The 19,962-nt window shown below is 38.1% G+C and overlaps 1 long non-coding RNA gene across 1 annotated transcript in view; it reads left to right on the forward strand.

The window, feature by feature from the left end:
* Positions 1-1,873: 1,873 nt before the first annotated feature.
* Positions 1,874-19,962, forward strand: part of LOC138850458 (uncharacterized) — a 29,642-nt gene continuing 11,553 nt past the window's right edge. Inside the window, exon 1 of the long non-coding RNA XR_011390224.1 lies at positions 1,874-2,355. This is a non-coding gene — a long non-coding RNA (uncharacterized lncRNA). The remainder of the gene's footprint in view (positions 2,356-19,962) is intronic.

The raw sequence follows: 19,962 nt of genomic DNA on the forward strand, positions 1-19,962 counted from the left end.
GTTTGTAAACATGACATTAGATCCACTTGCTGAAGAGAAAGATTGTGCTTTTCCCAAAACCACTTTGATGGTGATTTTTTGGTTAAATTTCACCTGAATTCCACAAAACTTTCTCTATATATGCCTGGATGAAAGCAGAAATATCTGGTGTGTTGTGGCTATGTCAATCCTAGGTCTTGCTACAGCTCTGTGTTTATTTCTCTTTTCTGGACATTATCTAATGACATGACAGTTTTGAATGCATTTTAGCATGTAACTTTTTGTTTTCTGCCGGCAAACGCTAATTGGTACCACATAGAGCGAAAACCTCCATACATTCGAGTTTTCTAGGCTGAAAGCTTCAGAAACCCGAGCAAACATGATATTTCTGTTTGTAAACATGACGTTAGATTCACTTTATGAAGAGAAAGATTGTGCTTTACTCCAAAACCACTTTGATGGTGAATTTTTGGTTAAATTTCACCCGAATTACACACCACATTTTCCAGATATGCCTGGATGAAAGCTGAAATATCTGGTGTGTTGTGGCTATCTCAATCCTGATCTTCCTACAGCCTCTGTGTTTTTTTGTGTTTTCTGGACATTAATAAGGACTTTACTATTTTGATAGCATTTTAGCATGTAACTTTTTGTTTTCTGCTGCCAAATGCTAATTGATTGCACATGGAGTCTAATCCTCCAAACATTCGAGTTTTCCTGGCAAAAAGCTTCAGAAACTTAGGAAACATGGTATTTGTGTATGTAAACATGACATTAGATCCACTTGCCAAACTGAAAGATTGTGCTTTTCTCCAAAACCGCTTTCACCTTGATTTTTTGGTTAAATTTCACCCAAATTCCACACTACATTGTCTGGATATGCCTATATGAAAGCAGAAATATATTCTGTGTTGTGGCTATCTCAATCCTGATCTTGTTACAGCCTCTGTGTTTGTTTGTATTTTCTGGACATTATCTACAAACTTTAGGTTTTGAATGAATTTTATAATGTAACTTTTTGTTTTCTGCTGGCAAACACTAGTAGGTTCCACATAGAGTCAATCCTCCACACGTTTGTGATTTCTAGACAGAAAGCTTCAGAAACTGAAGCAAACATTATATTTGTGTGTGTAAACATGACCTTGGATCCACTTGCTGAATAGAAAGAATTTGCTTTTCTCCAAAACCACTTTGAAGGTGATTTTTTGGTTAAATTTCACCCAAATTCCACCTCCACCTTGTCAGGATATGTCTGGAGGAATGCAGAAATATCGGGTGTGTTGTGGCTATGTCAATCCCAGATCTTGCTACAGCCTCTGTGTTTGTTTGGTGTTCTAGACATTATCTACGGACTTTACGGGTTTGAGATTATTGAAGCATGTCATATTTATTTTTCTGATGGCAAGCACTAATTGGTTGCACATGGATTCAAATCATCCACACATTCAATTTTTCTAGGAAGAAAACTTCAGACACCAAATAAAACATAATATTTCTGTTAGTGCACATGATTTTGGATCCACTTGCCAAAGACAATGATTGTGCTTTTCCTAAAACAAGTTTGATGGTGATTTCTTGGTTAAATTTTACCCAAATTCTACTCCAGTTCGTCTGGATATGCCTGGAGGAAAGCAGAAATATCTGGTGGGTTGTGACTGTCACAATCCATATCTTGCTACAGCCTCTGTGTTTGTTTGTGTTTTCTGGACATTATCTATGGACTTTACGGTTTTGAGTGAATTTTATAATCTTTTAGTTTTCTGCTGGCAAACGCTAATTGGTCCACACGGAGTCAAATACTCCACACATTCGAGTTTTCCTGGCAGAAAGCTCCAGAAACCTGAGCAAACATGCTATTTGTGTTCGTAAACATGACCTTGGATCCATGCGCCGAAGAGGAAGAGTGTGCTTTTCTCCAAAACCACTTTGACAGTGATTTTTGGGTTAAATTTCACCCGAATTCCATAACACTTGGTCCGGATATGCCTGGAGGAAAGCAGAAATATCTGGTGGGTTGTGACTGTCTAAATCCCAGATCTTGCTACAGCCTCAGTGTTTGTTTGTGTTTTCTGGACATTATCTATGGACTTTATGGTCGTGAGTGAATGTTATAATGTTTTAGTTTTGTGCTGGGGAACGCTAATTGGTTCCACAAGGTGTCAAATACTCCACATATTCGAGTTTTCCTGGCAGAAAGCTCCAGAAACCTGAGCAAACACTCTATTTGTGTTTGTAAACATGACCTTGGACCCATTCGCCGAAAAGGAAGAGTGTGCTTTTCTCCAAAACCACTTTGACAGTGATTTTTTGGATAAATTTCACCCGAATTCCACAACACTTTGTCCAGATATGCCTGGAGGAAAGCAGAAATATCTGGTGAGTTGTCGCTATTTCAATCCTAGATCTTGCTACAGCCTCTGTGTTTGTTTGTGTTTTCTGGACATTATCTATGGTCTTTATGGTTTTGAGTGAATTTTAGCATGTAATTTTTGCTTTTCTGCCAGCAACCCCAAATTGGTTCCACATGGAGTCAAATCCTCCACACATTCGAGTTATCTAGGCAGAAAGCTTCAGAAACCTGTGCAAACATGATATTTGCCTTTGTAAACATGACACTGGATTCACTTGCTGAAAGAAAGATTCCAATTTCCTCCAAAACAATTTTGATGGTGATTTCTTGGTTAAATTTTACCCGAATTCTACTCCAGTTTGTCTGGATATGCCTGGAGGAAAGCAGAAATATCTGGTGGGTTGTGACTGTCACAATCCATATCTTGCTACAGCCTCTGTGTTTGTTTGTGTTTTCTGGACATTATCTATGGACTTTACGGTTTTGAGTGAATTTTATAATCTTTTAGTTTTCTGCTGGCAAATGCTAATTGGTCCACATGGAGTCAAATACTCCACACATTCGAGTTTTCCTGGCAGAAAGCTCCAGAAACCTGAGCAAACATGCTATTTGTGTTCGTAAACATGACCTAGGAACCATTCGCCGAAGAGGAAGAGTGTGCTTTTCTCCAAAACCACTTTGACAGTGATTTTTTGGTTAAATTTCACCCGAATTCCACAACAATTTGTCCAGATATGCCTGGATGTAAGCAGAAATATCTGGTGAGTTGTGGCTATGTCAATCCTAGTTCTTGCTACAGCCTCAGTGTTTGTTTGTGTTTTTTGGACATTATCTAAGGACTTTATGGTTTTGAATGCAGTTTAGCATGTAACCTTTTTGTTTTCTGCTGGCAAACGCTGATTGGTTGCTCATGGAGTCAAATCCTCCACACATTCGAGTTATCTAGGCAGAAAGTTTCAGAAACCTGTGCAAACATGATATTTGCTTTTGTAAACATGACACTGGATTCACTTGCTGAAAGAAAGATTCCAATTTCCTCCAAAACAATTTTGATGGTGATTTCTTTGTTAAATTTTACCTGAATTCCACACCACTTTGACCGGATATGCCTGGAAGAAAGCAGAAATATCTGGTGTGTTGTGGCTATCTCAATCCGAGATCTTGTTATAGCCTCTGTGTTTGTTTGTTTTCTTGACATTGTCTACGAAGTTTAGTTTTGAACGAATTTTATAATCTAACTTTTTGTTTTCTGCGCTCAAATGCTAATTGGTTGCACATGGGCTAAAATCCTCCACACATTCAAGTTTTCTAGGCAGAAAGCTTCAGAAATCTAAGCAAACATGATATTTTGTTTGTAAACATGACATTGGATCCACAAGCCGAAGAGAAAGTTTGTGCTTTTCCCAAAACAACTTTGATGATGATTTTTGGGTGAAAGTTTACCCAAATTCCACATTTTGTGAGGATATGCCTGGAGGAAAGCAGAAATATCTGGTGAGTTGTGGCTATGTCAATCCTGATCTTCCTATAGCCTCTGCATTTGTGTATTCTGGGCATTATCTAGTGACATTAGGTTTTGATTAAATTTTACCATGTAACTTTTTGTTTTCTTCCCGCAAAAGCTAACTGTTTCCACATGGAGTCAAATCTTCCACACATTCTTGTTTCCTAGGCAGAAAGAATCAGGAACACGAGAAAACATAATATTTCTTTTTGCAAACATGACATGGGATCTACTTGCTGAAGAGAAAGATTGTGCTTTTCTCCAAAACCGCTTTCACCTTGATTTTTTGGTTAAAATTTACCCGAATTCTACACCAGTTTGTCTGGATATGCCTTGATGAAAGCAGAAATATCTGCTGTGTTTTGTCTATCTCAATCCCAGATCTTGCTACAGCCTCTGTGTTTGTTTGTGTTTTCTGGACATTATCTATGGTCTTTACGGTTTTGAGTGAATTTTAGCATGTAATTTTTGCTTTTCTGCCAGCAACCCCAAATTGGTTCCACATGGAGTCAAATCCTCCACACATTCGAGTTATCTAGGCAGAAAGCTTCAGAAACCTGTGCAAACATGATATTTGCCTTTGTAAACATGACACTGGATTCACTTGCTGAAAGAAAGATTCCAATTTCCTCCAAAACAATTTTGATGGTGATTTCTTGGTTAAATTTTACCCGAATTCTACTCCAGTTTGTCTGGATATGCCTGGAGGAAAGCAGAAATATCTGCTGTGTTTTGTCTATCTCAATCCCAGATCTTGCTACAGCCTCTGTGTTTGTTTCTGTTTTCTGGACATTATCAACAGACATTATGGTTTTGAATGAATTATATCATCTAACTTTTTGTTTTCTGCTACCAAATGCTGATTGGTTCCACATGGAGGTAAATCCTACACATTCGAATTTTCCTGGCAGAAAGCTTCAGAATCCCTAACAAACCTAATATTTGTCTGTGTAAACATGACATTGGATCCACTTGCTGGACAGAAAGATTTGCATTTCTCCAACACCACTTTGACGGTGATTTTTTGGTTAAATTTAACCTGAGTTCCACAACACTTTGTCCAGATATGCCTGGATGTAAGCAGAAATATCTGGTGTGTTGTGGCTATCTGAACCCTAGATCTTGCTACAGCCTCTGTGTTTGTTTTTGTTTTCTGGACTTTATCTACGGACTTTATGGTTTTGAATGCAGTTTAGCATGTAACCTTTTTGTTTTCTGCTGGCAAACGCTGATTGCTTGCACATGGAGTCAAATCCTCCACACATTCGAGTTTTCCTGGCAGAAAAGTTCAAAAATCTGAGTAAATATGATATTTTTGTTTGTAAACATGACAATGGTTCCACTTGTGAAAGAGAAAGATTGTGCTTTTCTCCAAAACCACTTTGACGGTGATTTTTTCGTTAAATTTCACCTGAATTCCACACCACCTTGTCCGGCTATGCCTAGATGAAAGCAGAAATATCTGGTGTGTTGTGGCTATCTCAGTCTGAAAATCTTGCTATAGCCTCTGTTTTTGTTTTTTTGTTTTTTTTTTTTTTTCTTTTTTTTCTGGACATTATCTTGCGACTTTACGGGTTTGACAGAATTTTAGCATGTAAGTTTTGGTTTTCTGCTGGCAAACTCTAATTGGTTCCACATGGAGTCAAATTCTCCACACATTTGAGTTTTCTAGGCAGAAAACTTCAGAGATCCGAGAAAACATGGTATATGTCTTTGTAAACATTACATTGCATCCACTTACAAAAAAGAAAATTTGTAATTTCCTCCAAAACCATGTTGATGGTGATTTTTTGTTTAAATTTCACCCAAATTCCACACCTTGTCCGGATATGCATGGATGAATGCAGAAATATCCGGTCTGTTGTGGATACATCCCATATCTTGCTACAGCCTCTGTGTGTGTTTGTGTTTTCTGGACATTATCTACCGACTTTACAGTTTTGAGAGAATATTAGCATGTAACCTTTGGTTTTCTGCTAGGAAAGGCTCATTGGTTCCACATGGATTCAAATCCTCTGTACATTCAAGTTTTCCTAGCAGAAAGCTTCAGAAACCTGAATAAGCATGATATTTTGTTTGTACACATGACATTGGATCTACTTGCTGAAGAGAAAGATTGTGCTTTTCCCAAAACCACTTTGATGATGATTTTTGGGTTAAATTTCACCTGAATTCCATAACAGTTTGTCTGGATATGCCTGGAGGAAAGCAGAAATATCTGTTGAGTTGTGGCTATGTCAATCCTAGGTCTTGCTACAACCGTTGCGTTTGTATGTGTTTTCTGGACATTATATAGGGACATTAGGTTTTGAGTGAATTTTACCATGTAACTTTTTGTTTTCTGCCTGCAAACACTAATTGATTCCACATAGAGTCACATCCTCCACACATTCAAGTTCTCCTGGCAGAAAGCTTCAGAAACCCGAGGAAACATGATATTTGTGTTTGTAAACATGTCAGTGGTTCCACTTGCCTAAGAGAAAGATTGTGCTTTTCTCCAAAACAACTGTGATGGTGATTTTTTTTGTTAAATTTCACCCAAATTCCACACCACTTTGTCCGGATATGCCTGGAAGAATGCAGAAATATCTGGTGTGTTGTGGCTATCTCAATCCAAGTTCTGGTTACTGGTTACTGACTTAAAACCTATGTGAAACTGGTATCAATTATAAGCTAGTATCAATAATCTAGTATCAGTAAACTAGTATCAATTATAATATTGACAATACCAGTTACAATCTTAACAATTCCAATTATAATCTTGACATTAATCCAGGTATTGATTTTAATCATACGTAGAACATAGACAAATTACATTTTTATCATTAATCTATGTTTAGTCTATCTGCTTCCAAGCTTGAGCGATCCTGCTAGGGGGTTTCTGTGCTCTGCCAAGTGTGATGTAGTGGACTGCTATTATTCAACTGTTTTAGATCATAGTTTCAGAGCAGAATCTCATGGTGTGTGGGGGGGGCACCTTTCCAGAATGGAGTCTCAAGTGCTCCAAACTGGAGTCCCTACTGTTAAGGTGTTACTTCAAGATATTAACCCTTTATCAGTTATATAGTTTGCAAATATTTTCTACCACTCTTCACTTTGCTTAGTGTTTCCTTTGCAGCACAAATCTTCTAAGCCTGATGTAATCCCTTTTGTCTCTTTCTGCTTTCATTGCCTGTGCTTCTGGGGTCTTTTCCAAGAAGTCTTTCCTATGCCAATATCTTGCAGAGTTTTCCCAATGTTTTCCTCTAGTAATATGTTGATATCAGGTCATAGATTTAGATTCATGATCAGTTGTGAGTTGATTTTTGTATGGGTGTAAGTACAGGTTTTGTTTCATATGTCTGCATGTTGAGATCCAATTTTCCCAACACTATTTGTTGAAGAGACTGTCCTTTCTCCAGGGATTGATTTTAGCTGGTTTGTCAAAGACTAGTTGGTTGTAGCTGCATGGATTAATTTTTTTGGTTTATATTTTATTTCATTGGTATACATGTCTTTTTTTCTTCCAGTCCCAGGCTATTTTGTTTGTAACTGCCCTGTAGTATGTCTTGAAATCTGGTCTTCTGATACTTCCAATTTTTTCTTGTTTAATGTTGCTTTAGTTATTTGGGGGTCTCTTGTGTTTCTACACAAATTTTAGCATTCTTTTTTCTAGATCTGAGAAGAATGTTCTTGGAGTTTTGATTGGGATCTCATTGAATCTATAAATCACCTTGGGTAGTATAAACATTTTGATGATATTAATTTTTCCAGTGCACAAACATGAAATATTTTTCCATTTTTTGTGTGTTCTTCTATTTCTTCCTTTAATGTTTTGTAATTTTCATTGTTAAAATCTTTCAAATCTTAGTTACATTTATTCCAAGGTATTTAATTTTTTAGTAGGTATTATGGTTGGTATTGTGCTTACAAGTTCTCAGCCTGGACTCATCATATACAAATATATTTAGCTTATCCAATTCCCAAAGGATTCAAAGTTCACTTTTTTGGTACATTATAAAAATTGTAAAAGGAGTTGTTAATTATCCATCCCAGATAATAATTCCTGTCAGATCATTCATAGAAAGATACAATTATAAATGTGGATGTTAATTATAAGTGTAGGTGTTGATGAATCTGCCATAGTTTACTGTGGTATTTTTGGTTAAATTTTAAATCATTCCTGATTGCAAACAGATGAGTATCATAACATTTGTGGCAGTGAAGTGTGTTCATAACTTACATTCCTACTTTCTCTGAATTCTGAATGATTCAAGCTGGACATGGAAAGAAGTCAAAATGTAAGCTTTCTAGCCCACAGAGTTGTTGGTCTTGGTGCTTAGCAACAAAGATTCCCTTCCATTGCCCTAGTACATTACATTGCATCCTTACCTAGTCACTTACAGAGTACAGGTTTTTTGCTAAATTTACAGTATAAAACAGGGCAGACAAGAACTCATGTTCTCTCATAGGCATCCTAGAAAAGTGCTAAATAAAGAAAAGGGGGGGTGGTAGCTCATTGCCTCTTTCCAATATCTCCATTCATGCAAGTCATTCATAAATCCCACATAGAGGAACAAGTGAGCAGGGGTAAGGAGCAGTGCTCTAATGATAAGGAATTTTACTTTGTGGAGGGGGTTGTATCCTTGTCAGCCTACATGCAAAAAAGATACTCTGTCCCAGGAAAACAAGAAGACTAGGAAAGTCAGCATACCCAAATTATTTCTTTTAATTTTAAAGACTCTCTTGTGTCCAACTGTGGTCACTATGTTAAAAGGAATATTTAGAAGAACGTGAAAATTTTGAATGTTGAGCAAGGAGTTGCTCTCCTATGACACAGGCAAATCTATTGTAAGAACAATATGCATGAGTACATTCTTATAGAATATTTCAGCAGTGGTTTTTGATTTCTTACAGATTTGAGTTTTATAAAATGATGCCAAATCATAATATTTACTTGTTTACTCAAGAGACACAAATATTTTCCTTTAAAGTGAAGAAACAAATTGTAAATGTTGAGAAGCAATTAATTCTAGTATGTGGTAATTTGAAGTAACCAGTAAGGATGGCTAAAATACAAATTTAAAATGCAAACCAAGAAGTGAAAAATGTTTTTGTTACTTTATTATTTTAATGGTAGTGGAATGTATGAGGTAAATGATCCAACAGATTTGTTTTCATTAGATCAAACTTTCCATGGGGTACCTAAACTTAGAATGAGTTTGATATCACAACACTATTTACATTCTCTGTAAGAAAAATAAAGGATATTTGTCAATAGATTTCAAATCACAGAATGAGATAGTCCAATTATTTTTGGTTCTCAGTGATGTATTGCTGTGTTTTATAACACCATGCATTCATGAAAAATAGATATTTATTCAAAAGTTCACATTTGTACCAATTTTTTTTCTGTAGGTCTAAAATTTTTCTAAAGGTCAATCTTTCTGTAAAAAGTTCATATGTGTTGCCTGATATAATCATTTTTTTTCTAGATTTATTTTTATTTATTTGAAAGACAGAGTTACATAGACAGGTAGATACAGAGAGAAAAGTCTTCAATCTGCTGGTTCACTTCCCAATTGGCTGCAAAAGCCAGAGCTGAGCTGATCTGAAGCCCAGAGCTGGGTGCTTTTCTCAGGTCTCCCACATGGGTGCAGGGGCCCAAGGACTTGAGCCATCCTCTGATGCTTTCCCAGGTGCATTAGCAAGGAGCCAGGTCAGAATTGGAGCAACTGGGACTCAAACCAGCACCCATATGGGATGCTGGGACCATAGGCCGGGGTTTTAACATGCTGTGCCACAGCACTGGCCCCTGAATTCAATTTCTAAAGTGTATACACTGACAAGAAGAATTACACAAAGTACACTCATCTAACAAGGCATATCTTTGCTAAATTTAAAGACAATGGCTTTACCTGCTACACCTAATGCTAGGCTTAAGTATTTGGTTTGGAGCAATACTCATCTTCAGTTTTCATAGATTTTATCAGAAAGTATTTGATAATAAATCCTTTTAGTGAATATATGAAATAGATCAAACATTGAATTTATGAAAAAAAATGCTGCCATTCAGATCATGCCAAGTCTAAGGCTTTGCCACTTCATGATTATATATCCTTGGGCAAACCAGTTACTTACCTCTTCATGCCTCAGTTGCATTTTCTTTAAAGTTAAGATAACAGGAGCTACCTCCATTTTTCTGGAAACATAAAATTCTGGAAACATCACCTGGTATAAAATAAATGTTAGCAATTATTATTATTATCTATTCACATTTTCCTAAATAAAGGTATTTAAATATCTGTGCCTTTATGCTTAATGTTGTGGTGTACACATTTAGATACAACTCAAAATTTATTTGAAATTATATACATTCAATTTTTGTAAAACTTCATATTTTGCTTGGCATGGTAACTCAAACTGGATTCAATTCATTTTAATTTGATGAGTGAGCCATTTCTTATCTAATTCCCTAGATAATATAACTTATTCACTCATTTGTGCTTTGTGATGATACCTGCCTCTTTTTCAAAACAGTAACTAAACTGCATCATTTTAGGTCAAAAATAAATCAATAGAGTAAATTGGTATTTAAAGAAAGGGACTATTCTTTGGCAGTAATCTTAAACTAGCATATTGATGCACTTTGGTAAATGCATTGGAGACTTGCTAATTGTGTATGTGCATTTATGAATGTATGTAGGGTACATGGGTGTGTGTGTGTGTATGTGTGTGTGTGCTCAATTTAAAGCTACACTAAAATTGTAGCATTATACAAAGAAATAATTCTAGAAAATCATGGTTTGCAATAATTTTTGCTCTTTGGAGATTATGATGTTTAGATGATGCCTAAAAAGCTCCTGTGAATTTTTTTCAGAATTCTAGTAATATACAACACTGAAATTCATACAGAAGGGGAAAATGGTTGGGTTCAAAGATATCATTAGACTATAGAACCAATCAGCCATAATTCAGGCCCCCAAATTAAACTACTTGTATGAGAAAATTTAAGTAGTTGTATTGATGTCACATATTGTTTGCAAACAAATGTATCTTTTTAAAAATTATTTATTTATTTATTTGAAAGCCAGATTTACACAGAGAGAGAAGAAGAGGCAGAAAGGAGAGAGAGAGGTCTTCCATCTGCTGGTTCCCTCCCCAATTGGCTGCAATGACTAGAGCTGCACTGACCCAAAGCCAGGAGCCAGGAGCTTCTTCTGGGTCCTCCATGTGAGTTCTGGGGCCCATGGACTTGGACCATCTTCCAGTGCTTTCCCAGGCCTTAGCAGAGAGTTGGCTCAGAAGTGGAGCAGCTGAGACTTGAACCAGCATCCATTTGGGATGCTAGCAGTGCCAGGCTGCAGCTTTACCCGCTATGCCACAGTGCCAACCCCAAATGTATCTTAATATAACTGTATTTGATAAACACATAACATTAGTGTTGAAAGAATAAATACTTATAAACCTCAATGAAGGCAATTTGTCATTAGGTAACAAAACCATGAAATACTATTCAATTGATTTCTAGTCCAAATATTTTTTCATAAAGAAATTTTAAACAGAATTATATTGATGCCAAAATATTCACAATAGAATGATTCCCAAACGTGCAAACATATGGTAATCATTTACATTGGATGATGCTTGATAAAATTCATCCATAAATTTAATGTAGTCTATCATTTAATAAATCCTTTAAATTAATTGAATTAGTTGAGGATATGCTTTGAATAGTGTCTATAAAAAGTGTAGGGCAATAATTTATACTGACAATCATTTAATGTGTAGAAATCAATGCCCATAATGTTAATTGTATGATAGAATTATAGATTCTCTTGAAACTTTCAATATTCTTGTTTTCCATGCTGCCTTGTTTTACAATGAGAAAAACATTTAAAAAATTACTTGAGAGGGAGAGACTGTAGCAGAGCTTTCATCTGTTGGTTCACTTCTCAAGCACCAACAACGTAGATCTGAGTCAGCCTAAAGCTAGGAGCTGGAACTGAATGCAAGGCTCCCACATGAGTGGGGAACCCTACTACCTGACCAGTCAGCACTGCCTCTCAGGGTCTGTGCTGGCAGGAGAGTGGAGTAAGCATCCGGAGCCAAGATGTGAAGCCAAGTTCTCCAACATGGGACACTGTTCCCAAATGGCATCTTTTTAAAAAAGATTTATTCCTTTATTTAGGAGGCAGAGAGAGGCAGAGAGAGAGAGAGAGAGAGAGAGAGAGAGAGAGAGGTCTTCCATCCTCAGGGTTTTTCTCCAAATAGCTGCAATGGCCAGAACTGGGCCAATCAAATGCCAGGAGCCAGGAGCTTCCTTCAGGTCTCCCATGTGGATGCAGGGGCCCAAATCCTTGTGCCATCTTCAACTACTTTCCCAGGCCTTAAGCAGATAGCTGGATCAGAAGAGGAGCAATCAGGACATAAACTGACACCCATATGGGTTGTCAGGGCTGCAGGTGAAGGCTTAACCTACCAAACTGCAGCACCATCCCCCCCAAATGGCATCTTAACTGCTAAGCACAATGCCTTCCCAATGTTATCTTCATTAGAAAGAAAGGTATACCTGCATCCTTTTTGTAAGTTTGACTGTGAGTCAAACTATAGGAACTAGTTGTCTCCCTCCCTCAGGCTGGGCTGGTTGTCTAGAACACTCTGGGTCACCACTGACCCCAGGCCTCTTGGGTAGACCCCCTCATGCAGCACAGTCCCCTAGCCCATGGTGGGGCATGAGTGGAGAGGGGTGGTGAGGACCAGGGCGGCACTAAATCAGGTGACTGTGGAATTACTCTGGGCAAGGCTGGTGGATCACACTGCTGCTGGTTATTGGGAGCACATACCACTGATGCAGATTCTCATGGTTGGGAAGCAGCAGCTCAGTGGCCAGTGCCTCACACGCACATTCCACTGATTGGCTGGCTGCAGGCTCTGCCTGTGCCCACAGCATAGAGCAGGTGGAGCAACTACCTGAATGAGGAGAGGGCAGATGGCACGCAGCATAGCAATAAGTAATGGAGGAAACAATTTCTCAAAGGTCAGAAGAGTTTGAATTTCTGGAGCAAAACTGCAAAGTACTTTTAAGACACTCAAAGTCAGTGACTTGCAACTGGGTGTCTGATTTTACAAAATTCCTTGAAAACAGATTCATTGCATAAGTATCTGACACATCAGAGGGAGAGAATCTGACTCTGAGGACATCCTATTTTCATTTCCACATTTTGTTGACTCTACCTTACAGCCACTCAGAATTTGAACCCTATTGTCAATCTGATTGCACCATCTACTTCAAGTAAAATACCTCAAGTCATTTTCCAATCCAGTGAAGCTGCACATTGCTGCACCATTCAGAGGAAGAAAACATCCCAATGTCTCTCCTCCAAGTTGCCCAAGGCTCATGTAGTCAGTGTGTTGCATCCTGCAGCTGATGCCCACCTTTGTAGCCACCGATCCTGCCAGTAAATGCAGCCAGCATCTCCAAGTGTTAAGGACAACCCCTTTCAAAGAATCCACCTAAATGTAACACTGCACGGGGAAAACATACCTTGTGCAGCTGGGTCACCAAACAGAGATGTGAGTGAAAAAGTGGCAGAAGTTGATGAAAAAGAGGGTGCTCACTTTCACTTTTCTGTGCCTACTTCAGAGACAGTCATGTATGGATATCAGCTGGCCCATGTCCTCAGGACAAAAGCTGATGATGGGTTCTCAGGTGCCCAAAGCAGCTGTCATATCTCTTGTACCTCAGTGCTTTTTACAAAGCCCATAGATGCCAATGGTGAGCTCAGATGATACCAGGCTCTCCCACTGCCTCCATTCCTGGGTTTTCCCATTTAGCAGCTAAAGTCTTTTCTCAGATTGACTCTTCCAGAATAAGAAGTCCCATCTGTAGTTATCCAGGATGTGACAAGACCTACTTTAAAATTTCTCATGTGGGACCACAGCTGTGTTGTCTGCAATAGCCTGCATCACCTATGGGTGCCAGTTCAAGTCCTGGCTGCTCTGTTTTGGATCCAGCTCCCTGCTAATATACCTGGAAAATCAGTGGAAGATAGCCCCATACTTGGGCCCCTGTACTCACATGGGAGACCCAGATGAAGATCCTGGCTCCTGGTTTCAGCCTGGCCCAGCCCTGACCATTGTGGCCATTTAGGAAATGAACCAGTGGATGGAAGATCTCTATCTCACTCTTGCTTTCTGTAATTCTGACTTTCAAACAAACAAATAAATAAATAAATCTTTAAAAAACTCTCATGTGATAGTCCCCAGGACAACACATACAGGAAAAACCCTTTTAGCTGTAAGTGGAGAGGTTTTGAAAGGTGGTTTGCCCCTTCAGATGCACTGTCCATGGCCCTTCAGGCCAGGGCTTTAACCCACTGCACAACAGCGCCGGCCCCAATTTTTATCCTTTTTAAGGAATGACCATACTGTTCTCCATAACATCTGTACTAATTTGTGTTTTCACCCACCATATATGAAGGTTTTCTTTTCCCATATGCTCTCTAGCATTTGTTATTTTTTATCATTTTGGCATAAAGATGATATAGTATTGTTCATGGTTTTGTGTATTTTTAAATCAGATAATTTGTTTATTAAATATTTGTTTATTTGAAAGGTGGATTTAGAGAGAGAGGGAAAGACAGAGATAGCTTTCATCTGCTGGCTCACACCCCAGAGTTTCAACAGCTGAGCCTGGGGCATGCTGAAGTCAGGAGCTTCATCCAAGTCTCCCACGTGAGTGGCAAGGACCCAAGTCCTTCATCCATCTTCTGCTGGTTTCCCAGGTATTTAGCAGTGAGCTAAATTGGAAGTGGAGATTCCTAAACTCAAAGTGGAACTCACATGATATGCTGGCCTCACAGATTGCAGCTTACCCCACTTTAGCCACAATGCCAGCCCCTCTATCAATTTAATTCCCCAAAAATAGGTCAGTAATGTTGGCATCCATCTCATTTTTTCTGTTATTATTCAACTTATTGATGTCTTATTTTTGTTCACATTATTCCTCTCAATTGCTCTACCTGAGGTGAGTAGGGCTGCTATGTTGCTTAAATGCAGTGTATGCTTTAGATTACTCATTTACTGAGTGCATGTCATTCACATAGCACTTCATTGAAGTTCTACTATGTCCCAAATCCTCTTCTAGGCACAGAATTCAGAATTCTCTTAGGCCTAGATCTTGCCTTTAACATACTACTTGGAATTTAGTAGCTCATGAAATCTGCAGACTGCATAAATGAATGAATATTTTGAGGTCTGTGCTTTCATGGAGGAACTTCATAAGAGACAGAAGGAATAAAATAAATCAAAAGTATCCACAGTGTATAGAGAAGAGGAAGAAGAAGGAAAGTAGTGAGACTAGAAAGTTTGTGGCAAGACTAACAGGCACTGGTCAAGAACTTAATAAGCCCATTAGGAAAGCAGTAAGGTTTCTTTACCCCCCTGTAGACTCTGCTCTCCAGAGGTGAACAGGGTCCTCTAAACCCACTTGCTGCACACACAAAAACTTGAGCATTGTATTCTCCCACAGGTGTTGGAGACTGATATTGTGTTCTGATTTATATTTACATAATGGCTAGTGACATCGGGCATATTCACATGTTTTGACCATTTACATTTCTTCTGAAAAATGTCTATTCAGATCCTTGCCTGTTTCTTCACTGTATTTTTTGTAGTTTTCCTGCCATTCTGTTCGCTGTATCTACACTATGATGTTTACTTTGTTGTGAAGAAGTATCTTAGTTTGATATACTCAAATGTCTCTGTTTTTATTTTTGTTACTATTGCTATTGGAATCTTACCCAAAAGCTATTGTCTGTTGACAATATTTAGAGTTTCCCTATGTTTACTTGGGTTTTGGTCTTATGATTAGATTTTTAATTCACTGTGAGTTCACTTTCACATAGTGTAAGAGATGTTGGAGTCTATTTTCAGGCTTCTACATATGGATAATCAAGTTCCTCTGCACCACTTGTGAAAGAGATTCTTCTTTCTCCAGGTCATTTTAGTTCCTTTGTTAAATATGAGTTGCTGGTAGAAATTTGGGTTTATTTCTATGCTACCTATTCTTGTCCATTGAACTATGTGTCTGTTATTATGTCAGTGCTAACACCTCTTCTTTTTTTTTTTTTTGCAGTTTATTTATTTATTTGAAAGGCAGAGTTACAGAGAGGTAGAGGCAGAGAGAGAGAGAGGTCTTCCATCCACTGGTTTACTCCCCAAATGGCCACAATGGCCGGAGCTGTGTTGATCTGAATCCAAGTGTCAGGAGCCTCTAACAGGTCTCTATGCAGGTGCAGGGGCCCAAAGACGTTGGCCATTTTCTACTTTTTTCTCAGGCTATAACAGAGAGGGGTATAAGAAGTGGAGCAGCTGGGAAACATACTGGCACCCATATGAGATGCCGGCACTGCAGACGGTGACTTTACCTGCTTTGTCATATTGCTGACCCTTGTAATATGTCTTAAAATATGGTGTGATGTCTCCAGCTTTTTTTGCTTTATTATGTTGCTTTAGATGTTAAGCATCTCTCATGTTTCTATATGAATTTTAGCATCATTTTTTCTAGCTCTGAGAGAACATCATTGGTATGTTGATTGGGATTGCATTGAATTTGCAAATTGCTTTTGGTAGTATGGACATTTTGATATTATTCTTCCCATTCACAAACACAAGTTTTCTGTGAGACTGTCAAAAAGCCTTGACAAAAATTGGACTTTATTACACAAAACTTGATCACTTTGGGGGAACATTTAAATCCATATTTTTGCACTAATATTTGATAAATAATGAAAGACTTTCTCTGAGCATTTTAGTAGGAGAAACTAAAATATTTATTTTATCAATTTCTTCAAATATTGTTTAGATGTGATATTCAAATATTGTTTAGAGCCACTGTCTGTATTCCCTCTAAATTAGGATCTTTTTGATTTTTGCCTGTTAAACTTGCCCTTGATTCAACAACCCTTTTTAATGTAATGTAAACTGAAAATGTCATTTCATAAGCTAAAAAAATGACAAAGAAGGAAAAAGAAGGGAGGGAAGTTGAGTATATAATTATGTTCTCTGAATTCTTTCTATAAACCATATTGAATCTTTTAAAAGGTAATTAAAATTAAAACTCTAAATTGGACCATTATGACCAATATTTAAAACAAGTGATTAAAAACTGTAGATGCCTTCAATTTTGATTATCATTCTTATTTAGACTATCTGAAAGAAATCCGGTTTCTCACTTTAAAATATACCAGTGTATTAGAATTCAGTATTAAATGACTTTGTTTAAAAGTGTTATTTAATCTATTGCTTTAAGTGGTAATACTATGGCCATTGTAAAACAAAATCCTTATCATTTTTCATAAAACAGAAAGGGCCTTTAAAACATCATCACTAAAAATATTAAGAGACCTAAAATATAACATTCTTAAAACCCAAGTGATACCATTCAAAATTTTCAAATATGCAGGGATAGTTCGTGTCAAGTAACTAAATAATTGTTAAGTGTATATATGTAATAGCTTCTATAAATTCTTTTGGCAAGGGCTGGCACTGTGGCATAGTGGGTGAGGCTGCCACCTGCAGTGCTGGCATTCCATAGGGGCATCAGTTCAAGACCTGGCTGCTCCACTCCCTATCCAGCTCTCTGCTGTGGCCTGGGAAAGCACTATAAAATGGTCCAAGCCCTTGGGCCCCTGAACCTGCATAGGAGACCAGGAAGAGGCTCCTGGCTCCTGCCTTCTAGTTGGCACAGCTCCAGCCATGGAGGCCAACTGTGGAGTGAACCAGTGAATGGAAGACCACTCTCTCTGCCTCTCCTTCTCTCTCTGTGTAATTCTGACTTTCAAATAATATAAATAAATCTTTAAAAACTTCTTTTGGCAAATAGATGAAGCTATTTGTTATACATTTCAAATAAATAGCAAACATACTAGAAAAATATATTGAATAAAATTTAAGCAACTCAAAGCTATACACAGAAATTTCTCACCATAACAACATAGCAACCACTAAATTTCCAAACTTAATTTTCCACAACTTAGAATCTTTAACTCCAGAAGGAGTACTAAATTGACAGAACAGTGGCCTATGTATCAGGATACCTAATTCTAATACAGAATTATCCCTGCTACAACTTACCTATGTGACCTTGAACAATTCACTTTACTTCTCTGGGCCTTGGCATTTAGCATCCTCATGTGATAAAGGAGGCTTGGATAATATCAAGATAGTTGTACTCAAGATAGACTTCAACGATCTCTCAGTTTCCAAACAGGCACCTTAAGGGAAAGTAAAACTTTAGATCAAAGCTTACATTTTTAAATATAAATATATTTTAAACTGTTTCTACAACTAGTACAAAACAACACATTCAAATGTGTACCATGCCACTTTTCAATATTTGGGAATAATTAATGCATCATTTTAGAGCATTGTCTTGAGGCCAGCGGCGTGGTGTAGCCAGTAAAGCCACTGCATGCAGTGTGGGCATCCCATATGGAGGCCGGTTCAAGTCCCGGCTGCTCCACTTTCCATCCAGCTCTCTGCTAGAGCCTGGGAGAGCAGTAGGAAGTTGGCCCAAGTCCTTGGGCCCCTGAATCTGCATGGGAGACCCTGAAGAGGTCCTGGCTCCTGGCTTCAGATTGGCATATCTCTGACCTTTTAGGCCATCTGGGGAGTGAACCAGCAGATGGAGGACCTCTCTCTCTCTCTCTTCCTCTTGTTCACTATCTGTGTAACTCTGACTTCCAAATAAATAAATAAATCTTTTAAAAAAAATCAAAAGAATATTGTCTTGCACACAGTGAACCACTAAGTACAAGATATTATTAGTAATATTAGATTGAAATATTGAAGTAAACTAGGCAATAAGCCTTAAGATGCAAATTAATACCAAGAAATATAATCTCAAATTTCTGTGTTCAACAAGGTAGTCTCTTTTTCACTACTAACTTTATACTGAATAAGATATTTTGATATTTTGTTAAGAGTAAATTTATCGGGGGCCAGCGCCATGGCTCACTTGGTTAATTCTCTGCCTGTGGTGCTGGTATCCCATCTGGGCAAAGGGTTCTAGACCTGGTTGCTCCTCTTTCAGTCCAGCTCTCTGCTATGGCCTGGGAAGGCAGTGGAGGGTGGCCCAAGTGCTTGGGCCCTGCACCCGCATGGAAGACCAGGAGAAAGCACCTGACTCCTGGCTTTGGATAGGCACAGCTCCAACTGTGGTGGCCATTTGGGGAGTGAACCAACGGAAGGAAGACCTTTCTGTCTTTCTCACTGTCTATAACTCTACCTGTCAAATAAAAAAATTATTAGTTTTTCATAAAAACTGCAGTATTGAAAAGGTTCTAAAATCCCTCTAATTCTAAATGTCTGTGACTGCTAACTCATTAGCACATATTGCATTCTTTATATCTGGGTAATCATGATAATTCACTTTTAAATGATTAACAGATCTGCTTTACATATAAATGCATGCTTTACCAAAAATCATACAATAAGCAGGCTACATACTTTACTTCAAGTAAAACTGCCATATCCAGTACTACAATTGTAAATAAGACAGTTTCAATTGTTCAGCATTATCAATTATAAATTCCAATAGCGTAGCAATAGTCATAAGAATAAAGGGGCTGATGCTGTGGCATAGCAAGTAAAGCTGTGGCTTGCAGTGCCGACATCCCACATGGGTGCCAGTTCAAGTCCTGGCTACTCAAATTACTATCCAGCTTTTTAGGCAAGTAAGACTTACTATCCAGCAGTAGAGGATGACCCAGACCCTTGGGCTCCTGCACCTGCATAGGAGACCCAAAAGAAGCTACTGGCTCCTGGCTTTGGATCGGCACAGCTCCAGCCATTGTGGCCAAATCAGGAGTGAACCAGCGGTTGGAAGACTGCTCTCTCTCTCTCTCCTTCTCTGTGTGTGTAACTCTGACTTTCAAGTAAAATAAATAAATCTTTTTTTAAAAAGGACTAAATAAAAAGGAAGGTGAAGATTACAAAATTGTTTAACTTTCATTTAAGAAATATAAATTTCCAAAGTACAGCTTTTGGATTACAGTGGCTTCCCCTCCCCCATAACTTCCCTCCCACCCATAACCCTCCTATTTCCTGCTCCCTCTCCCATCCCAGAATATTACAAAATTGTATG

The sequence above is a fragment of the Oryctolagus cuniculus genome, chromosome 7 (genome assembly GCF_964237555.1).
Source record: "Oryctolagus cuniculus chromosome 7, mOryCun1.1, whole genome shotgun sequence".
NCBI classification, from domain to species: Eukaryota; Metazoa; Chordata; class Mammalia; order Lagomorpha; family Leporidae; genus Oryctolagus; species Oryctolagus cuniculus.